This window comes from Pseudophryne corroboree, chromosome 10, assembly GCF_028390025.1.
Source record: "Pseudophryne corroboree isolate aPseCor3 chromosome 10, aPseCor3.hap2, whole genome shotgun sequence".
NCBI classification, from domain to species: domain Eukaryota; kingdom Metazoa; phylum Chordata; class Amphibia; order Anura; family Myobatrachidae; genus Pseudophryne; species Pseudophryne corroboree.
Genome location: NC_086453.1, coordinates 58,208,871 through 58,232,931, shown reverse-complemented (window position 1 = coordinate 58,232,931; position 24,061 = coordinate 58,208,871).

Genomic DNA, 24,061 nt, shown 5'->3' with positions numbered 1-24,061 from the left:
GGCACTGGGGGCATATCTGGCACTGGGGGGGGATATCTGGCACTGGGGCATATATGGCACTGGGGGGGAATATCTGGCACTGGGGGCATATATGGCACTGGGGGGGGGGGTATCTGGCACGGGGGGCATATCTGGCACTGGGGGGAATATCTGGCACTGGGGGCATATATGGCACTGGGGGCATATTTGGCACTGGGGGGGAATATATGGCACTGGGGGCATATCTGGCACTGGGGGCATATGTGGCACTGGGGGGGAATATCTGGCACTGGGGGCATATGTGGCACTGGGGGGGTATATGTGTACCTGGCACATGGGGACGACGGCTATATTTGGCACTGGGGCATGTAAGTACCTGGCACTGGGGACATATGTGGCACTGGGAGCACAGCCCTAGCAACAAGGACTACCTCCTAGCAACGAGCATGACACCCAGTGCATGAAACACCTGGCAACGAGCATGACACCCAGTGCATGAAACCCCTGGCAACGAGCATGACACCCAGTGCATGAAACCCCTGGCAACGAACATGACACCCTGAGCATGAAAACCCCTGGCACCGTGCATGGAACCAAGAGCATGAAACCCCTGGCAACGAGCATGACACCCAGTGCATGAAACCCCTGACAACGAGCAGGTAATTGAAAAGTAATTAGAAGCCTTACTGTAGGACTTAATGTGTAATGGGCATTACGGTGTGTGGCATAATGTATCACGGACATTGCGGTGTGTGTCATAATGTGTCACAGGCATTACGGTGTATGGTATACTATATCGCGGGCATTGTGATATGTGGTATAATGTCTCAGGGTCATTGCAGTGTGTGGCATAATGTATCACGGACATTGCGGTGTGTGTCATAATGTGTCAGGCATTACGGTGTGTGGTTTACTATATCACGGGCATTGTGGTATGTGGTATAATGTCTCAGGGTCATTGCAGTGTGGCATAATACATAACGGGCATTGCGATGTGTGGCATAGGGTATAACGGGCAGGGCATTGCGGTATGTGTCACAGGCATTACGGTGTATGGTATACTATATCACGGGCATTGTGGTATAATGTCTCAAGGTCATTGCAGTGTGTGGCATAATGTGTCACAGGCATTGTATGTGCTATAATGTATCGGGCATTGCAGTGTGTGGCATAATGTATCACGGACATTGCGGTGTGTGTCATAATGTGTCACAGACGTTGTATGTGCTATAATGTATCAGGGGCATTGCAGTGTGTAGCATAATGTATAACGGGCATTGCGATTCCTGTCATAATGTGTCACAGGCATTACGGTGTGTGGCATAATGTGTCACAGACATTACGGTGTGTGGCATAATGTGTCGGGGGCATTACAGTGTGTGCATATTGTGTCGTGCATTATTGTGTGCGGCATAATGTCTAAGGGCCATTGCAGTATGTGGCATAATGTATACTGGGCATTACTATAAGGAGGAAAAATGACAAATAATGTAAGGGGCATGAATCAGGATTATTTTTCTTTCCTGTGGTGGCCAACGTATGGGCGTGCAGGTTGCAAAACTGGGGTATAAGGTAGTCTTTTCCTGCAATGCCACGCCCCTTTTGCAAAACCACGCCCACTCCAACAAAACCACGCCCCTTTTTTGACGCGCGCGCAGGGAGAGAGGACACCAGGTTGCCGGGGCAGGAGGGATCCAGGCTGGCGGGGGCGGAGTGCGGGCTGTGCATGCGGCTTCCTCCTCTCGGGCAGCAAGGTCAAGCAATCTCCAACCTCCGCCGCCAGCAGCATCTCTCCTGATAGCGGCGGAGGCTGGAGTTTGCTCGACCGTGCTGCCCGAGAGGAGGAAGCCGCATGCACAGCCCGCACTACTCCTCCCCCGCAAGCGTGGATCCCTCCTGTCCCGGCAACCTGAATGGGGACAGAGCTCCGGCTGAGGGATCCCTTAAGTTAGGGGGTCCCGGGGTAGTGACCCCCCGCCCATCCCTCTTAATCCGGCTCTTGTGTGACCGGGCACGGTAGGGCGTCCGTCCAGTGGCGGCTTTTCCGTGGTCACCGTCAGTGATTGTGTCCGCCTCCTTAGTGTTGTGCTGGCACAAGGGAGAGGCCGTTGACTCCACACAGCGTTACGGCCAGGCACAGAGTCACAGATTTAGCCTAATATATTGGAGATTGTAAATACAGCATAAGTTATTAAGTATACATTCTAAAGAAACAGCGTTATAATGATCCCAACCTGACACACACCTATGTACAGCAGGATACAGGTCTCTGGGCAATGATCTTTTACACCAGTGGTCAGCAACATGATATACAGTATATAGGGATCTCACATGTTGCACTGTGTCCCACCACTAGAGGGCTGTATAGTACTGTTGCAGAGAAGCTGCCATCACTGTGACATTACCACACCAACACAAACTGTGAGTTAACCCATCATTGGCCAGCCAAACAGAAAAGAGGCCACCATTACCACCTCAGATAAAGAGTTAAATGAGTTAAACGTCAGCAAGTGAAAGTGTGTAGCTATCACTTTGCATTTTTTTTTGCATTTTATTGTTGGCGTTGTGGCCGGTGCACTTTCTGACAGCGCACCTGTTTCATTCTTTTACTAGAGGGAGGTATTTGCAATGCGCACATAAATATTCTTCAGTTACTGACAAAATCTGTCAAGGTTATTGCGGAGGCGGCAGGCTGATCAGAGACTGTCCTAGTAAAGAGTAGAATGGATCTCCGATGGCAAGCTGTATCTGTAGTAAAAGATGCACCTGAAAGTAATTAAAGTTCATTTACTAAAGACGGAGTTGGACAAAGGGGGTAACTCAGGGTGTCATTCCGAGTTGATCGCTCGCTAGCAACTTTTTGCAGCGCAGCGATCAGATAGTCGCCGCCTATGGGGGAGTGTATTTTCACTTTGCAAGTGTGTGAACCCTTTTGCAGTCGACGGCACAAAAAAGTTTGTTGCAGTTTCTGAGTAACTCTGGACTTACTCAGCCGCTGCGATCACTTCAGTCTTTTTGGTTCCGGAATTGACGCCCGCCCTGCAAACGCTTGGACATGCCTGCATTTTTCCAATCACACCCAGAAAACGATCAATTGACACCCACAAATGCCCTCTTTCTGTCAATCACCTTGCGATCGGCTGTGCGAATGGATTCTTTGTTAAATCCATAGCCCAGCACCGATCCTCTTTGTACACATACGACGCGCCTGCGCAATGCGGTGCATACGCATGCGGAGTTTTGCCGAGATTTAACCTGATCACAGTGCTGCAAAAAGTTGCTAGCGAGCGATCAACTCGGAATGACCCCCTCAGACCTGATCGTAGCAGCAAATTTGTTAGCAGTTGGACAAAACCATGTGCACTGCAGGTGGGGCAGATATAACATGTGCAGAGAGAGATAGATTTGGGTGGGGTGTGTGCAATCTGAAATCTAAATTGCAGTGTAAAAATAAAGCAGCCAGTATTTACCCTGCACAGAAACAAAATAACCCACCCAAATCTAACTCTCTCTGCACATGTTATATCTGCGCCCCCACCCCTGCAGTGCACATGGGGGGTAATTCCAAGTTGATCGCAGCAGGATTTTTTTTAGCAGTTGGGCAAAACCATGTGCACCGCAGGGGGGGCAGATATAACATTTGCAGAGAGAATTAGATTTGGGTGGGTTATTTTATTTCTGTGCAGGGTAAATACTAGCTGCTTTATTTTTACACTGCAAATTAGATTGCAGGTTGAACACACCACACCCAAATCTAACTCTCTCTGCACATGTTATATCTGCCTCCGCTGCAGTGCACATGGTTTTGCCCAACTGCTAAAAAAAAATCCTGCTGCGATCAACTTGGAATTACCCCCATGGTTTTGTTAAACTGCTAACAAATTTCCTGCTGCGATCAACTCAGAATTACCCCCAAAGTCCTTTTGCGCTTGTAAAACATGCACTTTGACGCACTAAGCAAAAAGGAAACGACACATCTCTGTTGAGGATTACACTTACATTTCCCGTACGGCCTTATGCAGAGGTGGATTGGGAGCATTTATGGGTGTTGATCATTGGGTAGACAGTCACTAGGTCAACAGTCACTAGATCGACCACTATTGCGTGCTGGCCGGGAGCTACTCATCGCTCCCCGGCTCGCAGCGGCTACCCTCGTTCGGTCTGGCCACGCCTGCATTGGCCGGACCAAACCCACAAAACGGTGGCCAAACGCTGCCGTTCCGCCCACTCCCGCCCAGCGATCGCCTCTGCCTGTCAATTAGGTAGAGGTGATTGTAGCGGCCCGATGGCCTTCGGCTGTCTGGCATGCGCCGGTGCACTACGGCGCCGGCGCATGCGCAGCAGGGACCCGTTTGCTCTGCTGCATTAAAGCGCAGCGAGCGATTTGGTCAGAATGACCCCCTTTGTCTCTTGTCCTGCATCAGCCCCAGACTCTGTGCAGATAGTGGAATGCAATACACAAGTGATAATAAGACACAGGCCTTGGAAGAGAGGGTATGGGTCGTTGGGTCGACATGCATTAGGTCGACCACTATTGGTCGACATGCATTAGGTCGACAGGGTCATTCGGTCGACAGGGTCATTGGATCGACATGTACTAGATCAACAGGTCAAAAGGTCGACATGAGTTTTTTTACTTTTTTTGGTGTTGTTTTCTTCGTAAAGTGACGTGGAACCCCAATTAGTGCACCGTGTCCCCTCGCATGGCTCGCTTCATTCGCCATGCTTCGGGTTCCCAATTGTAGTCCACACGGATCGTAAAGTATGAAAAAGTCCCAAAAAATGTAACAAATGTGAAAAACTCATGTAGACCTTTTGAACTGTCGGCCTAGTACATGTTGACCTAATGACCCTGTCGACCTAATGCATGTTGACCAATAGTGGTGTCGACCTAATGACCGTATCCCGGAAGAGAGCATAATTGTGTTTCTGACCACACATAGGGGTGATTCAGATCTGATCGTAGATGTGCTAAATTTATATAGCACATCTATAGCACAATGCAAAAGCAGGCCGCTACTTGCCGCGTCCCTGGTCGAAGCGTCTGCCTGTGGCGTCACGCAGCTGCCGCGGCCCACTCCCTCAATGATCCGGACACGCCTATGTTGTCCAATCCGCGCCCTGCCAACAGCGTTCTAATGCCGTTACATGATCCCTCCCTCCCCGAGACCGCCTCTGCCTGTCAATCACACAGAAGCGATTGCAGCCATGAGAAGCTGATAGCATCTCACTTGGCTCCCGGGGTGCCTAGGCACATTGCGGACACTGCACGTGCGCACTCCAGCAAGGGCTTCAGACTGCGATTGCTGCCGCAGCAGCGATCCAGTCTGAATTAGGCCCATAGAACCATAGGATGCTGGACACCTGCTGTGACCCTGTAACAGAGATCTTGAGTACATTTCATCTGGTGAACCTATTCCCGAACCGACAAAGAAACAGCTACGTGTGGATCCCTATGTTTCATGTAAGCATCTGTTATAGGCATTATAGAACACATGGTGATTGTGGATACCTATATTGGGCAGCCTGCCCCAGACAACAGAAGTTGTAAAGAAACCTTTATATGTGTTTAAATCTCTCCCAGATGTAAGCACAGATGTGGGCACCTATCATATTTCCTTCATCACCTTTTTTACCATTGATCCACAACCCTCTTCCTTGTAGCGGATTGGAGTCACCATCTACCCTAATTGTGTGTCCTGAATATTCATTGACGTACTAGTGTTCTTCTTATTTTATTGTTTATTCATGCTGAGGAATATTCAAGATTTTGAAGATTATTATTGTGTGGACTCAAGAACGGAGTCACTGGCGTTTCAGTAATAGATGCAGGGGGTGCAGTGCACACTGGTCCTTCAGGTCCAGGGCGGCCCACACCGCATACGTTGCACCCATTTTTTCAGTACTCACCTCTCTGGCATCCAGCGTCCGCCCTGTAAAAGTACTGGGATAATGGTGTGGCAGCCATTTTCCCAGCATTTTGCGCATGCGCTGTAGGCGGAATTGATGGGAAAATGTCCGCCGCGCCATTTTCCTTTAGCCCTGCGCATGTATTGTAGACTCTAGCACATCGCTACAGCCTACTAGCGTCGGCATGCACATGGACTATGTTGCCGGCAAGAGAGGGAGGAGGGGGCCCTGACAGAGTCTGCACACGGGCCCCCTCCTCTCTTAAAACGCCTCTGGACAAATTCAAAGACTGATGGTCTGAGTTTTGAAAATGTGTGAAGACTCGCAATATAAAAACTCTCATCCAGATGTTTTTTCATTTTGTACATATAGCTCGGCCAATGTAATAGAATGCACACCTAAAACCTTACCCAAAAATCACCCAAAAAATACACCTGGTTCATATAGGCCTGGTGCAATGTGACACGTTTCTAAAAATGTTTAAATATACACAGTAAAAGCCCATTTACAATAATTAAACATAGCTAAATATATATAAGTTTAAAAAAAACTATTTATAATAATGTACAGTAACCCCCTAAATAGTGTATCTACATGTAAGTGTTAAAAAAACCATTTACAGGGGCCTGGCCTGACCAGCAAGCAGGAGAGACGTGCCTGTGTGGAGCTCCGGGCCAGGGTTATCATAAAACCTTATTTAGTCCCTATTAAGCCCACATTTGGCTCCCACCACACAGGCGCACTCCACAGGAGCCAGGACCTGTATTTTCACATAGGTACGGAGCCGATGAACTACCCTCGGGGACACAGAGTTGTACTGCTCGCTGACCAGCCATGCTTCCTCCACTACTCTGTGTCCACCTCTATTTCCCTGTTGGCGGCCCTGATCGTGAAGGCGTGAGGGGTCTCCTACCTGCCGGAGGGTTGCGGCTGGCTGCCGCATCACGACCCGGGACCTGTAGACTGAGGTATTTCCCGACAGAGGCTCCCGCTTCCCCCAGACCTTGCTCACCGCGGGTCCCGGATCTCGTCCTCCTCCCGCCACAGCTCCCGACCTCCTTCCACCGCTGTGCTGATCTCCTGCACGGCGGGGACTACGCTGGTGCCAGCCCGGCGGTGATTTTCTGGCGGGCGACGGGCGATCCTCGCGTGGCTGGCAGCAGACGCAGTGACTGGGGAGCCAGTATCTGCTGACGGCCACCGGGAGCGGAGGGGCTCTGTGAGGTGGGGCCGGGACCTTGAGTTTAAAGTGAGCTCCAGGACCGCGGTGCGGCGGGAGCTCTAGGTGGCCTGTCATCACCAGTCTCCCCACACACAGCAGCAGCTCCTCACTGCAGGCCCCCAGAAGTTACCAGGTGGAGGGGATGCCTTTGCTTGAACTCCCAGGCTGTACAGTATTGTGTGAAATCCCCTGGCTGTGGCACTGCCGACGGCCATCTTCCCACATCACTGCACATACCTCACTTTGTGGAGGTACGAATTACACAGCAGGCTTGCTGACCTTTCTTTCACATAAACCCTTGCACCTGGGTTTTCCCCACTTTTGCCCTCAGTTTCTATTACACAGTGTCATAAACCTCCGGCCGAACAAATACCACAATTGGGTCTTTTTCTAGTTACAAACTGCCTTTTCACCGGTCAGCACTGTGAATTAACGAATCTGGCCTGTTATATTGCATGGAAATGAAGCTTTACAGTGAGTGAGAGTATGTAATCTCCTGCTTGTGCCTTCCCACCCAGGGTCTTCTTGCTAAATATATGACTTCATCTTAGAACCGACATTCCCTTCACTCTGTAACATACCGCCCTCCGAGACCTCCTTCTGTTTAATTATCCATCAGCTTCCTTTTTGTTTTTCTCATTATGCCACCCAAGAAAGCAAAGGGAACGCTTCCCCCTCCAATATCTTTTCCGATTCAGAAGCAGCCTAGGTCGTCGCCCTCTGGGCAAGGACTCTCTGTTCCTTCTACCAAACGTCCTAATCAGAATGACCCGACCAGTTCCTTTGCGGTACCGGGTGTGGATCCCAATTCTGAGGACCCCCTCATGGTAAAAACCCTCTGTCAGGTCTTGGCGGCCTTTAAATCTGACCTTTCTCAGGACCTGACGGCTGCAAATACGTGAAGTCAAGGTCGAACTCTCAGCTATTGGCGATAGGACGGATAATCTTGAGCGTAAAATGGAGGAGCTGGTGGCATCACACAATTACCTCATTACAGCTCATGATCAACAACAAAGTGAATTGGAAGCGTTCAAAAACAAAATGGCGGATGTGGAGGACCGTTCCAGACGGAACAATATAAAGATTCATGGCATACCTGATTCTGTAGCTAACTCAGAACTGTTGAATTTTGCTGTGTCTCTGTTCCGTAAACCTCTACCCAATATGGAGGACTCGGAACTACTTATTGATTGGATACACCACCTGCCTAAGCCTAGATCTCTATCTACCTCTTCGCCTAGAGACACGTTACTACGAGTACACTTCTTTACTGTCAAGGAGCATCTCCTTCAAGCAGCTCGAGACACGGAGGACTCTGATGTTCTAGGTGGATTACAACTCTTCCCGGATTTCGACACGTTTACAATCTCTAAAAGGTGACAATTGGCTCCTATCACGTCTGCCCTCTGAGCCCATGAGATCCGCTACAGATGGGGCTTACCAGTGAAAATAATAGTCACCTATGACGGTTCCTCATTTATTATATCTGATTTAGAGGCCGAAGTGAAATTGCTTGCGGATTGGGACATTTCTGTAAAATTGCAGACGGCTCCAGAAAGTCGTCCCCCACCTCGATCAGAATGGTCTTCTACCTGAATAAGGGGTCCAGTTACTAACAGTACTCTGCTCCCTGCGCTAATCCTCCTCCTGCTTCGCCTGCTTAACGCTGTGTTTCTGGGTGCAGTTACCGCTTCTATTACTAAGATTCTGCTAGACGAAGCGGCTGAACGGTAACTCACCCTCTCTGCGATGACTGTCCTAGTTCATAGCGCTGGTATACAGAGTGAACGAAGCCACGTGACGTCAGCTGACCTGCTCCAGCAGGATTCTTTTTTACAAACAAGGAAAACTTTAATCAGAAAACAAAAAACGGACACTGCAGGTCAGCAGATAACGGCTCTGTGCTGCAGGGAGGGCTGTTAACGGCAGCTAAACCTGACGAAGCAGGCACAGGAGGAAAGGGGCAGCGGTGAGTCATCAGAGGTTTTAGTAATAGCAGAGGGGAATATCGCCGCCATAGTAGCCTATGGCAGTGCGATATTAGGCACAGTACTTAGCACAGGCAGATAACAGTCAGAGAAAATGCTTTAGTACATGCAGAGAAGCGATATGTACAAGCATTTTCACAGAATTTTTCGTTGTGGAGGCTTATCTCCGTTTAGTACATGGACCCCTAAGTTCCATAACTACAACCATTACTTGTTTTACTATGCTCATTTAGAGGTGTACTGCTTAATGCAGGTTCGACTTTTTATATTGATTACTATGCCTCGTTAAGACAGTTGGTAATTCTCTGTGTTGGTTCTACATGTTTATGTCTTTAATACTGTATATGTCTAGATCATGTTTTTATTTAGACTGTATTATTATTTTATATGGGAATATAACTGTAGGCTACATCTTTCCTGAATGTATTTGTTTTCTTTTCATACACCGAACCCCTATGGTTAGTGATGTGCCTTTATTATTCTTCTTTATACATGCTCTCCGTTATTCCTGTTTGACTCTGGGTGGCGTGTTAAGGCCACTTGCCCCTCCTCTTATCTACTGTATACATTTTCCCCCTACAATAGCAATGCAGACCTGATATACTGGGTCGTTTTGTTTTTTCTTCCCTTTTGCTATATTTTTTCTTTTTATATTTCCCTTGTTTGTTCTATTTTACTCACTTTCCCTCTCCCTCCCCTGCTCTAAGGGATGTCACCAGTTGCCTTGTATTTTGATTGAGTCGTTATGGTAGGAATTTTCTCTTTAAATGTTAAAGGCTTAAATTACTAACAAACACAGGTTAGCTTTGTCCTCCTTTTATAAATATAAAGCTGATATAGTCGCCTTGCAAGAAACCCATTTTTCCTCTCATAACCCGCCTATCTTAAAAGATCAGAGATACCCTATAGGTTATTTTGCTATTGGTCCATTTAAGAGAAATGGAGTGGGTATTTTATTTAGAAATACTATTTCTTTTACCCTTCACTCCCAACTTGCTGATAAATCAGGCCACTACCTGATTTTCACAGGTACTTTAGAAAATAAGGGGAACATTTACTAAGCAGGGATAAGAGTGGAGAAGTGAGCCAGTGGAGAAGTGTCCATGGCAACCATTCTGCACTGAAGTAACATCTATAATTTGCATACTATAAAATTATACAGAGCTGCTGATTGGTTGACGGGGTCACTTCTCCATTGGCTCACTTCTCCGCTCTTATCACTGCTTAGTAAATGTCCCCCTAAGTCTGTTACTATCGCCTCTTTATATGCCCCCAATTCGAATCAAGTAGCCTTTATTAGAAAACTTTTTTTAATTATTCAAAAGATATGTGTTGGTTCTTTAATTTTAATGGGAGATTTTAATTTAGTAATCGACCCGAAACTGGATAAATCGACTCAACCTTCTTCTGCAACAGCCAGACCCAAGCTCGGCCCATTGTTGGTTTTACGTAACGCATTAGCAGAGTTTGATCTCTACAACATCTAGCGCATTCACAACCCTTCCGGTAGAGACTATACGTTTTTCTCACCAGTTCACAATTCCTACTCCTGTATTGACCTTGGACTATGTGATAACTGGACTTTACAAACTTCTGGTTCAGTAGATATGTTGCCCATCACTTGGTCCAATCATGCACCACTTTATTGGAAATGGGATATTAATAAAACATTTATGCCTCCTAGACCGTGGCGTTTGTCTCCCCATCTCTTATCTGACCCGTTAGCGAAAAAGATTATTTCTGACTGTATTTCTCTTTGTACAGATACAAATTCCCCTTCTGATACTTCTTTTTAAAATTACTGGTGCGCATTTAAAGCAGTGGTCCGGGGTTCAGCTATTAAGGCTGGAGCTACACTTAAACAGCAAGCCAGACAACTTCAAATGAATTTAGAAGGTAAACTTAAAGATGAAAACAAGCGACACCCTACTCGTGCTTTACGCAAATAATTATCTGATATTCGTAGACAATTGAGGAAACGAGAGTTTTGGATCCTGCACAGACCTTGATTCAAAATACACACATAATTATTCGAGAGCCAGAAATGGACAATAATATTTGGAAATTCCTATCTGTCCGTATGGCGGTGCGCCCAGAGTCATAAACGGAAAACAATAATATATGTACAGGGTGAAAAGTATGACTCTTGTTTGGGCGCACTCTTATTAAATTAACTTAAGTAACAGTCAGTAAGTGATGAGTCTAAAACTTGATAATGTCTCTAGTTTATACTCTTTTTCACACATGAGAACTCAACCCAGATAAATTCAACATGAGTAATCATGAATGTATACTACGGAAAATATGTCTCCAAAAAGAAATTATTTGTTTCAAAAAATTGGAATGTTCAGATCTTACTTATGCCTGGATAAGTGCATATCGGAAAGTAGCTACATCTTAAGCTGCCTCCGTCTGCCAAAGATATGTACAAACTGTGTTTGTATTAATGAGGCCCTGAATGGGGTTAAGTTCGTGAGTGGGAGAACCCAAACACCAGTTAACAATTCTAATAGTTTGCCACTATAATAGATAAGTAAATTGTAACAAATAGAGGTTCAAGGGGTAGTAGGATTGAGTATAAGTGGTGATACTGCTGTTGGCGTTATTACTACAGGGAAGAGAGTCTTCCTACTTCAACGGGTATTCCCTCGCAGTCACCTGTCTAGGTACTGACCCAGCCCACCTCCGTTTAGCTTCCAAGATCGGACGAGATTGGGCGTGAACGTAGGGGTATGGTCGTAGAGAGAGCTCTCTGACCCTGTATCACCAATGAGAGTGCACCGAAGCGGAAGGATTGATTCCTTCTCGGGAGAGAAATGATAAAGCTGCAATATAAAGTTGAGTAGGTAACGATAGACGGATAAATGTGAATCTGCTGTCCACGTTAGACTGGCGAGATGCGTCCCTTAGGGGACACGTTCGCCAGAATCGTGGATGAGAGTTCACAGAAGGAAGAAAAGTAGGAACGTAGTGGAAGAATTTAAAGAGATATTGAGAAGACAGTTGATTACTATGGATTTCCTTTCGGTCACCTAAGTAGTTTGTAGTTTTAGTAAGTAGTTTGTAGTTTGTAGTAAGTAGTTTGTAGTTTTACAGTCTTAGTGACTGTAAAAGGTATCATGCAGGTACCACAGAAAAGGAGGAAAACCAGTGAATGTAATAATGATGACCATGAATTGGTGCCCATTCGCTGAACATGGGGTTAAGTATGCTAAACACATTCTATTGATATTAAGTATGCTAAACACATCCTATTGATATTATAAAACCCAGAAACTAGTATGATAACCTGAGAAAATCATCAGGGTCACTTATAACAGTGGCAAAGTACATTACTGTAAAAAATTGTTATTGCTTATTTTTATACAGGATAGTGAGTGAGACAGATGAATTGTCACCCATAAAACAGTCCCCTTGGTGACTGGTCCTCAAAGGGACAAACACATAGAATATACCATAGAAGAGCTGCCTAAGACAGGCTGATTGCTCATGAATATGTACAGAGATATTGTTACTTATTGTGCATAAACAGAAGATTAAAGCAGATATGCTGTGCTCATTCACTAGAAGCATCAGCTATGGAAATAGCAACAATGTTTTCGGAGACACACAATGGGGTATATGCAATTGCGGTCGAATTCCCGAAATTGTCGAATTTCGGGTCATTTTCGACCAAAAAAAAAAAACGCCTATGCCTATGCACTGAGCTTTCCGACCAAAAAACGGACTTTCAAAATTCGACTTTTTGAAATTCGAATTTTTGCAAATTCGACTTTTCTGCAATGATACAAGTGCTGCAATTCGACCAAAGCATATTCAATTCAAGTTTGGAAATTCGACAGCAGTGCTTTTAGACAGCAAATTCGTCATTTTCAATCCGCCACACTTTGGAGGGTGAAAACAACTAAAAAAATTTTAAACATGTTTTTTTTTGTGTTTTTGGAGGCACAAATATTATTTATATATTTTTAAAATATTATTATTATTTTTTTTTTTTTTTTTAATGCTGGAACGGTGAAATCATAAAAAAAAATGGCGTGGGGTCCCCCCTCCAAAGCATAACCAGCCTCGGGCTCTTCGAGCTGGTCCTGGTTCTAAAAATGCGGGGAAAAAATTGACAGGGGATCCCCCGTATTTTTAAAACCAGCACCGGGCTCTGCGCCTGGTCCTTGTGCCAAAAATACGGGGGACAAAAAGAGTAGGGGTCCCCCGTATTTTTAACACCAGCATCGGGCTCCACTAGCTGGACAGATAATGCCACAGCCGGGGGTCACTTTTATGCCGTGCCCTGCGGCCGTGGCATTAAATATCCAACTAGTCACCCCTGGCCGGGGTACCCTGGGGGAGTGGGGACCCCTTCAATCAAGGGGTCCCCCCCCCCCAGCCACCCAAGGGCCAGGGGTGAAGCCCGAGGCTGTCCCCCCCCCATCCAATGGGCTGCGGATGGGGGGGCTGATAGCCTTTTGTGATAATAAAAAGATATTGTTTTTTCCAGTAGTACTACAAGTCCCAGCAAGCCTCCCCCGCAAGCTGGTACTTGGAGAACCACAAGTACCAGCATGCGGGAGAAAATCGGGCCCGCTGGTACCTGTAGTACTACTGGGGAAAAAATACCCAAATAAAAACAGGACACACACACCGTCGACAGTAAAACTTTATTTCATACGTCGACACACACATACTTACCTATGTTCACACGCCGACATCGGTCCTCTTCTCCATGTAGAATCCACGGATACCTGAAAAGAAAAGATCAATATACTCACCCCAGCCATGGTCCAGAGATAAATCCACGTACTTGGCAAAAAAACAAACCGAACACCCGCTCCATGCCGGACTGAAAGGGGTCCCATGCTGACACATGGGACACCTTTCCACGAATGAGACCTGTCAGTGACAGCTGTCACAGAAAGGTCTCTAAGCCAATCAGGAAGCGCAACTTCGTTGCGCTCACCTGATTGGCTGTGCGCTGTCTGTACTTGTGACAGCACATCGCAAAGCCGCTCCATTACTTTCAATGGTGGGAACTTAGCGGCTAGCGGTAAGGTCACCCGCCGGTCAGCGGCTGACCGGCGGGTGACCCCACCGCTAGCCGCTAAGTTCCCACCATTGAAAGTAATGGAGCGGCTTTGCGATGTGCTGTCACAGTACAGACAGCGCACAGCCAATCAGGTGAGCGCCACGGAAGTAGCGCTTCCTGATTGGCTGAAGGGACTTCAGTGACAGGAGTCACGTGATGTCCCGGCATTCGGGAGAAAGGGGTCTGATGTGAAAGCATTGGACCCCTTTCTAGTCCGGTATGGAGCGGGTATTTGCGTGTTTTTTTTTTTTTTACAAGTACGTGGATTTATCTCTCTGGACGTGGATTTATCTCTGGACGCAGGAAGGTGAGTATCATTTTTTCACAGGTACCCTCGGATCGTCGGAGACCGTGGCAGTCGGCGTGTCAACATAGGTAGGTATGTGTGTGTCGGTAGTGTGTAATAAAGTTTTACTTGTCACGTTGTCTGTGTCCTGTTTTTATTTGGGTATTTTTTTCCCAGTAGTACTACAGGTACCAGCGGGCCCGTTTTTCTCCCGCATGCTGGTACTTGTGGTTCTCCAAGTACCAGCTTGCGGGGGAGGCTTGCTGGGACTTGTAGTACTACTGGAAAAAACAATATCTTTTTATTATCACAAAAGGCTATCAGCCCCCCCATCCGCAGCCCATTGGATGGGGGGGGACAGCCTCGGGCTTCACCCCTGGCTCTTGGGTGGCTGGGGGGGGGGGACCCCTTGATTGAAGGGGTCCCCACTCCCCCAGGGTACCCCGGCCAGGGGTGACTAGTTGGATATTTAATGCCACGGCCGCAGGGCACGGCATAAAAGTGACCCCCGGCTGTGGCATTATCTGTCCAGCTAGTGGAGCCCGATGCTGGTGTTAAAAATACGGGGGACCCCTACTCTTTTTGTCCCCCGTATTTTTGGCAGCAGCACCAGGCGCAGAGCCCGGTGCTGGTTTTAAAAATACGGGGGATCCCTGGCCAATTTTTCCCCGGATTTTTAGAACCAGGACCAGCTCGATGAGCCCGAGGCTGGTTATGCTTTGGAGGGGGGACCCCACGCCATTTTTTTCCGGGTTTTTCCCGTTTTTTCCCGTTTTTTAAAATCGCTGCAAAATCCGCCAAATCGGCCGATTTTCGCCCGCGACTCTGGCGAATCCGTTTTTCATTGAATATGGTGAATTCCGGAAGCCACCTTCCGGAATTCACCTGTCGAATTGAGTCGAATTTAAAAACGGCGATAATTTGCCGCGATTCGCCGGGAATTGCATATACCCCAATGTATTCCGCTGAAGCGTAAGGGTTGAAACAGATAAATGCTTTAGATAGAACCTCTTCAGCCAGTGAACTGGCAGTGTGCCCGTAGAGAAAGCAGGGCCAAAAATTGTCCACCCCTACCACAAGGATATGTCACCAGGTTATATCACAATGTGTTTGCATAGGGGAGTGCATATACATGCAACGCAGTCTACCTTAAAAATATTGGACTGAGGCAGGCAACATGATTACTCATGTTGAATTTATCTGGGTTGAGTTCTCATGTGTGAAAAAGAGTATAAACTAGAGACATTATCAAGTTTTAGACTCATCACTTACTGACTGTTACTTAAGTTAATTTAATAAGAGTGCGCCCAAACAAGAGTCATACTTTTCTCCCTGTACATATATTATTGTTATTCGTAGACAATTACAAAGACTCCTGGTTGTTAAAACCCAGGCAGCTCTCAATAGACTGCGACAAAAATTCTATTTAGTTGGTAATAGGCCTGGTAAAATGCTTGCACGCAGGCTACGGGTTCAACAAACTCGTAACAGGATTAAATATGTTATTTCCTCTACAGGTTCTAAATTAGCGAATCCCCTAGATATTGCCAACCAATTTGCAGACTACTACGCGCAGTTGTATAACTTAAAATCCGACCCCCTTACACACTGTTAGGCGCGGCGGTCTTCGGCCGTGCCCTGACTGAGCAGCGGTCACGGCCGCCACGCCTCTCTCCTTCCCTGTCCCCCACACGGCGCCTAGCAATGCCAGGACGCCGTGCGCACGATAGCCGCCGGGTCCCTGGCAACACAGGACGCCGTGCGTGCAGGGCCGCCGGGTGCATAGCAACGGGGACGCCACAGGTGGACTGCGTTCCCCGTTGCTAAGAATAGTTAATTAGGTTGCTCGTGCAGCAGGGCAGCTGCACGGCAACTAGTAATTAGGGTCTGGGGGCTGGTCCTGCTGGCCCTCCTGTTATTGGCCAGCAGGGCCTTTTTATGTGAGCCAGCACACTGCAGCCCCGCTGGTGATAGCTTCTTGTATGCTGTTCCTGCCTTGCAGAACTCTGTTCCTGTCAGCCGTGTTTGGTGGATCTTGCTCCCTGCCCTTTGGTACTTTGGAGGTCCGAAGCCGGTCCTGGGAATCCTTCTAGTCCTTGCGAACCTGTTTGTCATCTGGGGTTCTCGCCCGGTTTCGTGAGTAGCGGCTTCTGCCGCGTGTTGCGGCCTATGCCGCTTAGTGTTTACTTTACTGTGAATTGGTGCATTTGCGGAGGTTTCCGCTTTCACTGTCCTCCCCGGAACTCGGCGGTGCCGTGTAGGGGAGTGGACAGTGGTTTCTTTGTAGTTCTTTTTCCTTTGGCGGCGTGCCGCACATACGTTTAGTTTTTAGGTAGTTTATAGCCCCTAGCGTGGTTGTTTCAGTTAGAGGTCCCCTTGTTATTACCCTGTCTCAGTTCACGCCTTGTCTCTCTTTAAGACCTGAGGGGGCATCGGAGTTGGGCAGACCTAATCTGCCCTCCAAACGCGGCTGCCATGGGCCCAAGAAACCATAGTCGTTCAGGCGTGAATTGATAACACGGGTAAGACAACGGAGGTAGGGTGCTGGGGGCTATTTCCTTCCCATTTCCCAATCCCAGCATTCCGTCTTGGTGCTCAGGACTCACTACATAAGATCTCCCCTGTCCTGAGCATCAGGATCGTAACATTATCACCGGCCCACATAAAAAAAAAAAGGGGTTTAATTTTTTCCATTGTATTGGTGGGCCTAGAAATTCGGCCTCATGAATCCGGCAGGTTTAGGGCCAAACCCCAGTCAGCTTTTGGTTAACCAAATACAGGAATTAACTCAGATGGTTCAGGACCTTACTCTTCGGGTGAGATCGCAGGAAGATCTTTTGCGAGCCTCCCCGAGTATGGTTCCAGAACCAAAGATGCATTTACCTGACCGTTTTTCGGGTAACCGAAAGGATTTTTTTAATTTTAAGGAAGCTTGTAAGCTTTATTTTCGTTTAAGGCCCCGTTCCTCTGGTACTGAGTCTCAGCGGGTCGGGATTGTGATGTCTCTACTTCAGGGTGATCCACAGACCTGGGCGTTTGGGCTAAGAGCGGATGATGCTGCTTTGTTATCAGTAGACGCCTTTTTTAAATCCTTAGGCCTCTTATATGACGACCCAGATAGAGAAGCATCAGCTGAGAGTCACCTGCGTGCCCTTAAGCAAGGCAAAAATCCAGCAGAGGTGTATTGTACCGAATTTCGCCGTTGGTCGAACGACTGTGGCTGGAATGACCTGGCCCTGCGCAGTCAGTTTCACCTCGGACTGTCGGAAGTGATTAAAGACAGTCTCCTTCAGTACCCAGCTCCTGAGACTCTAGACAAACTCATGGAGCTCGCTATTAAAATTGATCGTCGTCTCCGAGAGCGGAGGGCTGAAAGAGGAACAACTTTTAGGCCTAATCCATGTGTATATACTTTTCCTGAGGACGTCGAGGAGCCCATGCAAATGGGTCTCTCCCGGCTGTCCCCAGAGGAAAGAACCAGAAGGTTAAGTTCTGGTCTTTGTTTGTATTGTGGTGGTAAGGGACATATCGCACGTAACTGCCCGAACAAGCCGGGAAACGCTCTGACCAAGTGAATTGTGAGGGGGTTCACTTGGGTCTGCAGTTAATCTCCTCTAATAATTCTCTATTAGTTCCGGTAAAAATTTCCTTTGGCAGCCTCAGTTCGTTGGTGTCGGCCTTCGTCGACAGTGGAGCTGCAGGAAATTTTATGGATTTAGCTTGGGCTAAGGCTTTAGGCGTTCCACTTATACCCTTAGATAGACGTATCACCATGCACGGCTTGGATGGGGGTCCGCTTTCCAATGGGGTTATTACTCACCGCACACCTCCAGTATTGCTGACAGTGGGGGCCCTACATTCAGAAGAAATTGAATTTTACCTTACACATTGTCCGGCAGTTCCAGTAGTTTCGGGTCACCCCTGGCTTGCCTTTCATAATCCCACCATAGATTGGCGGTCTGGGGAGATTTCCCAATGGGGTCCTTTTTGTGTTAAGGAGTGTATTTCCCATACTGTCCGGGTTGCGGCAGTTACCCCAGAACTTATTCCTCTGGAATATCAGGATTTTGCTGATGTGTTCTCCAAGGGTAATGCGGACGTTCTGCCTCCCCATCGGTCCTATGACTGCGCTATAGATTTAGTTCCCAGGGCCACTTTACCTAAGGGGAGATTATATGCCCTCTCCGGGCCAGAAACCACGGCTATGGATAATTATATCCAGGAAAGCCTGAAAAAAGGCTTCATTAGGCCTTCGAAATCTCCTTTGAGTGCAGGATTCTTTTTTGTTGAGAAAAAAGATGGGTCGCTCAGACCATGTATTGATTTTCGGGCTCTGAATAAAATTTCTGTTAAAAACACCTACCCTTTGCCTTTGATTTCAGTACTTTTTGATCAGTTACGCTTTGCCGTTAACTTCTCAAAAATCGATCTTAGAGGAGCTTACAATCTCATCCGAATAAGATCTGGGGATGAGTGGAAGACGGCTTTCAGCACACAGTCGGGTCATTATGAATACCTGGTGATGCCCTTTGGGCTGTCTAATGCTCCTGCGGTATTTCAAGACCTCATCAATGATGTTCTTCGTGACTTTCTTGGAAAGTTCGTTGTCATTTATTTAGACGACATTTTGATTTATTCTGAGTCTATGGAACAACATATTACCCATGTGCGTCTGGTTCTTCAAAAACTACGGGAGAATCATTTATACGCAAAACTAGAGAAATGTGATTTTCACATCACGGAAGTGTCCTTCTTGGGGTATATTATTTCTCCCCAGGGATTTTTCATGGAACCGAAAAAACTCCAGTCCATCCTTAATTGGGCGCAACCCACAAATTTAAAAGCAATTCAGCGCTTTTTAGGGTTTGCAAACTATTATAGGCGGTTCATTCATACCTTTTCTGATTTGGTCGCTCCTATAGTAGCATTGACTAAAAAAGGAGCGGACCCTTCCAATTGGTCGCCTGCAGCCGAGTCTGCCTTTCGAGCCTTAAAACAGGCCTTTGTCTCGGCTCCTGTTCTCAGGCACCCTAACCCGGAGCTCCCCTTTATAGTCGAGGTAGATGCCTCAGAGGTTGGAGTGGGGGCTATCCTATCTCAGGAAGATCCGGAGTCTCAGGAATTACACCCTTGTGCCTTCATGTCCATGAAATTCTCCTCCGCAGAATCCAACTATGACGTTGGTAATCGAGAATTGCTGGCAGTTAAATGGGCTTTCGAGGAGTGGAGGCATTGGCTGGAGGGAGCTAGGCATACTATTACAGTGTTTACTGACCATAAGAACCTGCAGTATATTGAGTCAGCTAAACGGCTTAATGCTCGGCAGGCACGTTGGGCATTGTTTTTTACTCGTTTCAGGTTTATTATCACCTTCAGGCCCGGTTCCAAAAATACTAAAGCTGATGCCCTGTCACGTTGTTTTCTACCGGTTCACAATAACCATCCTGCTACTACCCCCATAGTTCCATCATCTGTCATCCGGGCAGGCCTCACACAGGATTTATTTACTCAGTTAGTCCAGCTTCAACAGCAGGCTCCTAAACCGACTCCTGCTGATCGTCTCTTTGTCCCTGAATTTCTGAGAGGCACTGTTTTAGCTGAGTTTCATGACAACAAAGTCTCTGGTCATCCAGGTATCACTAAGACCTTGGAGTTAGTCTCTCGCTCGGTGTGGTGGCCTAGTCTTTCTAAAGATGTAAGGGAATTTGTCCATTCCTATCAGGTTTGTGCACGGCATAAGGTTCCTCGTTCATTGCCGATCGGGCAACTCGTACCTTTAGCCGTTCCTCTCAGGCCATGGTCACATATATCCATGGATTTCGTGGTGGACCTTCCTCTTTCAGCTGGATTTCGAGTCATTTGGGTGGTAGTAGATCGTTTTAGTAAGATGGCTCATTTCATTGCTCTTCCCCGATTACCCTCTGCTCAAGGGTTGGCAGTCTTGTTTCTCCGTCATTTGTTCAGGCTCCACGGGTTGCCCAGGGATATTGTCTCTGATCGGGGTCCGCAATTCATTGCTCGTTTCTGGAAACGTTTTTGTGCCTCATTGAATATGAAACTCTCTTTAACATCTGGGTACCATCCACAATCTAACGGACAAACCGAACGAGTTAACCAGTCATTAAAACAGTATTTACGGTTGTATTCGGCCAAACTCCAGAATGATTGGTCTGAATTTCTTCCGTTAGCCGAATTTGCTTATAATAACTCTTGTCATTCTTCCACCAAGGAGTCCCCATTCTTTTCAGTCTTTGGCTTTCATCCTAGAGCCAACTCTTTTTTTCCTCATTCTCCAGTCTCCTCGTTGACCTTAACCTCCCATCTCAGAACAATTTGGAGAAAGGTGCACTTTGCCTTGAGAAAAGCTGCCTTCCGAGAAAATATATTTTCTGATAGGCTCCGACGTCCTTGCACTTTTAAGGTGGGAGATAAGGTATGGTTGTCAACTCGCAACATCAAGCTCCGACAACCTTCGGCTAGATTGGGACCCAAATTTATTGGACCATTCCTTATCAGTGGCAAACGCAGGATTTGCATGGGGGGGGTTTCGAGAACTGGGCAGAGCCAATCACGGGGGTGGGGACTGAGGTGACCCAGTATATGTTGGGTCCGTAAAACTAGTGTGTCTGTGTGTGTGTGTATATATATATATATATATATACATATATCTACACATATATATATATATACATATATATATATACATACACACACATACATATACACATATACATAGCATATTAAACATGCATACATATATATATATATATACATATATATATATGTACACACACATACAGTACACATATATATACACATGTATATATATATCATGTGTGTGTGTGTTTATATGTATGTATGTATAAACATGTGTATATATGTATGCACATGGATATATATGTACTATAATTAAAATAAAGTAAACTTTTATTGCACTTACAAGTGCCACCAGGAAGACAGCAGGCTGCTGAGGATGCTAGACAGCCACTAATAATACTCATGCATCTAAAAAAAAAAAAAAAAAAAAAAAATTTTTTTTTTTAGTGGAGGGGGGTTTCTGGGTGCTCGGAACCCCCCCTGGGTGCGCCACTGCTTATCATTAAGAAGGTCAACCCAGTTGCTTTTCGGCTACGCTTGCCGAGATCTCTCAAAATTGGCAATACTTTTCACTGTTCTCTTTTGAAACAGTATTTTTCTTCCAGGAGATTTCCTCGGAGGACTTCCCAGGGTAGATCTCCGGTGGATGTTCAGGGGCAACAAGAGTTCTTGGTGGAGAAGGTTTTAGATTCTAAGCTTTCTCGGGGTCGGCTCTATTTTTTGGTCCACTGGAAAGGTTATGGCCCTGAAGAAAGATCTTGGGTGTTGGATAAAGATTTACATGCTCCCAAGCTGAAGAGGATTTTCTTTCAGGAGTTTCCTCAGAAACCTGGCTCTAGGGGTTCTTTAACCCCTCCTCAAGGGGGGGGGTACTGTTAGGCGCGGCGGTCTTCAGCCGTGCCCTGACTGAGCAGCGGTCACGGCCGCCGCGCCTCTCTCCTTCCCTGTCCCCCGCACGGCGCCTAGCAACGCCAGGACGCCGTGCGCACGATAGCTGCCGGGTCCCTGGCAACGCAGGACGCCGTGCGTGCAGGGCCGCCGGGTGCATAGCAACGGGGACGCCACAGGTGGACCGCGTTCCCCGTTGCTAAGAATAGTTAATTAGGTTGCTCGTGCAGCAGGGCAGCTGCACGGCAACTCGTAATTAGGGTCTGGGGGCTGGTCCTGCTGGCCCTCCTGTTATTGGCCAGCAGGGCCTTTTTATGTGAGCCAGCACACTGCAGCCCCGCCGGTGATAGCTTCTTGTATGCTGTTCCTGCCTTGCAGAACTCTGTTCCTGTCAGCTGTGTTTGGTGGATCTTGCTCCCTGCCCTTTGGTACTTTGGAGGTCCGAAGCCGGTCCTGGGAATCCTTCTAGTCCTTGCGAACCTGTTTGTCATCTGGGGTTCTCGCCCGGTTTCGTGAGTAGCGGCTTCTGCCGTGTGTTGCGGCCTATGCCGCTTAGTGTTTACTTTACTGTGAATTGGTGCATTTGCGGAGGTTTCTGCTTTCACTGTCCTCCCCGGAACTCGGCGGTGACGTGTAGGGGAGTGGACAGTGGTTTCTTTGTAGTTCTTTTTCCTTTGGCGGCGTGCCGCACATACGTTTAGTTTTTAGGTAGTTTATAGTTGTTTCAGTTAGAGGTCCCCTTGTTATTACCCTGTCTCAGTTCACGCCTTGTCTCTCTTTAAGACCTGAGGGGGCATCGGAGTTGGGCAGACCTAATCCGCCCTTCAAACGTGGCTGCCATGGGCCCAAGAAACCATAGTCGTTCAGGCGTGAATTGATAACACGGGTAAGACAACGGAGGTAGGGTGCTAGGGGCTATTTCCTTCCCATTTCCCAATCCCAGCATTCCGTCTTGGTGCTCAGGATTCACTACATAAGATCTCCCCTGTCCTGAGCATCAGGATCGTAACACTAACCTTCCTCTGAATCTATACAATCCTTTCTATACTCTGTTAATTTTCCCTCCTTGACTCCCGACCAGCTAGATTCCTTAAATGCTCCTTGGACCACACTTGAGGTGGAGACAGCAATTAAATCACTCCCTAAAAAGAAGGCCACTGCCCCTGATGGATTCATCAATGATTTCTATATTACCTTTGCTGACCGTTTTTCTGATACGTTGGCTTCTTTATTTAATGAAGTCACCCATGTTGGTTCCTTCCCTAGAGAAATGTTAGAGGCCCAAGTAGTAGAAATTCCTAAACCAGGGAATGACCCCACCTACTGCCAAAATTACCGCCCAATTGCACTGCTTAATAGTGATGTAAAACTATATGCTAAGATAATAGCATACTGTCTTAACGCCAACTTACCCTTATTGATACATCCGGATCAGGTTGGGTTTGTGCCTGGCAGGCAAGCCTCCGACAATACCCGTAGAGTCTTTAATATAATTGACGCATCCTCTGGGAGCAATGGGTTCCTGTTGCTCCCCTTGGACGCGGAGAAAGCGTTCAACAGGCTGAATTGGTCTTACAGGCGCACTGTCCTAACTAAATGTGTTTTTTCAGAACAGATTTTGTCATCAATCTTAGTGTTATACAGTTCGCCGACAGCAAGAGTGTTCAGTAATGGCTTCCTGTCAGACACATTCCTAATTTCTAATGGTACGCGTCAGGGTTGCCCTCTTTCGCCCCTGATATTTGTACTAGTGATAGAATCCTTAGCTGCTAAGGTTACATCAGACAAAGCTTTTCCAGGATTAACTTGTGGTCGACTTTCTCATAAACTATGTCTCTTTGCTGACAATGTACTCTTATTTGTTTCACACCCTTCCTCCTCCCTTCCTCACCTACATTCTTTATTGAATAGTTTTAGCGAAGCCTCCTATTATAAATTAAACACAACCAAAACTGATGTTTTGCCTATCAATCTTCCTGATACAGTTACAGCTACTTTATGCTCTCACTATCCATATGATTGGAAATCTGACTCGCTTATATATCTAGGGATATATATTCCCTCCTCCACCTCTAAAGTTTTTGATGTAAACCTACCTCCCCTGATAATTA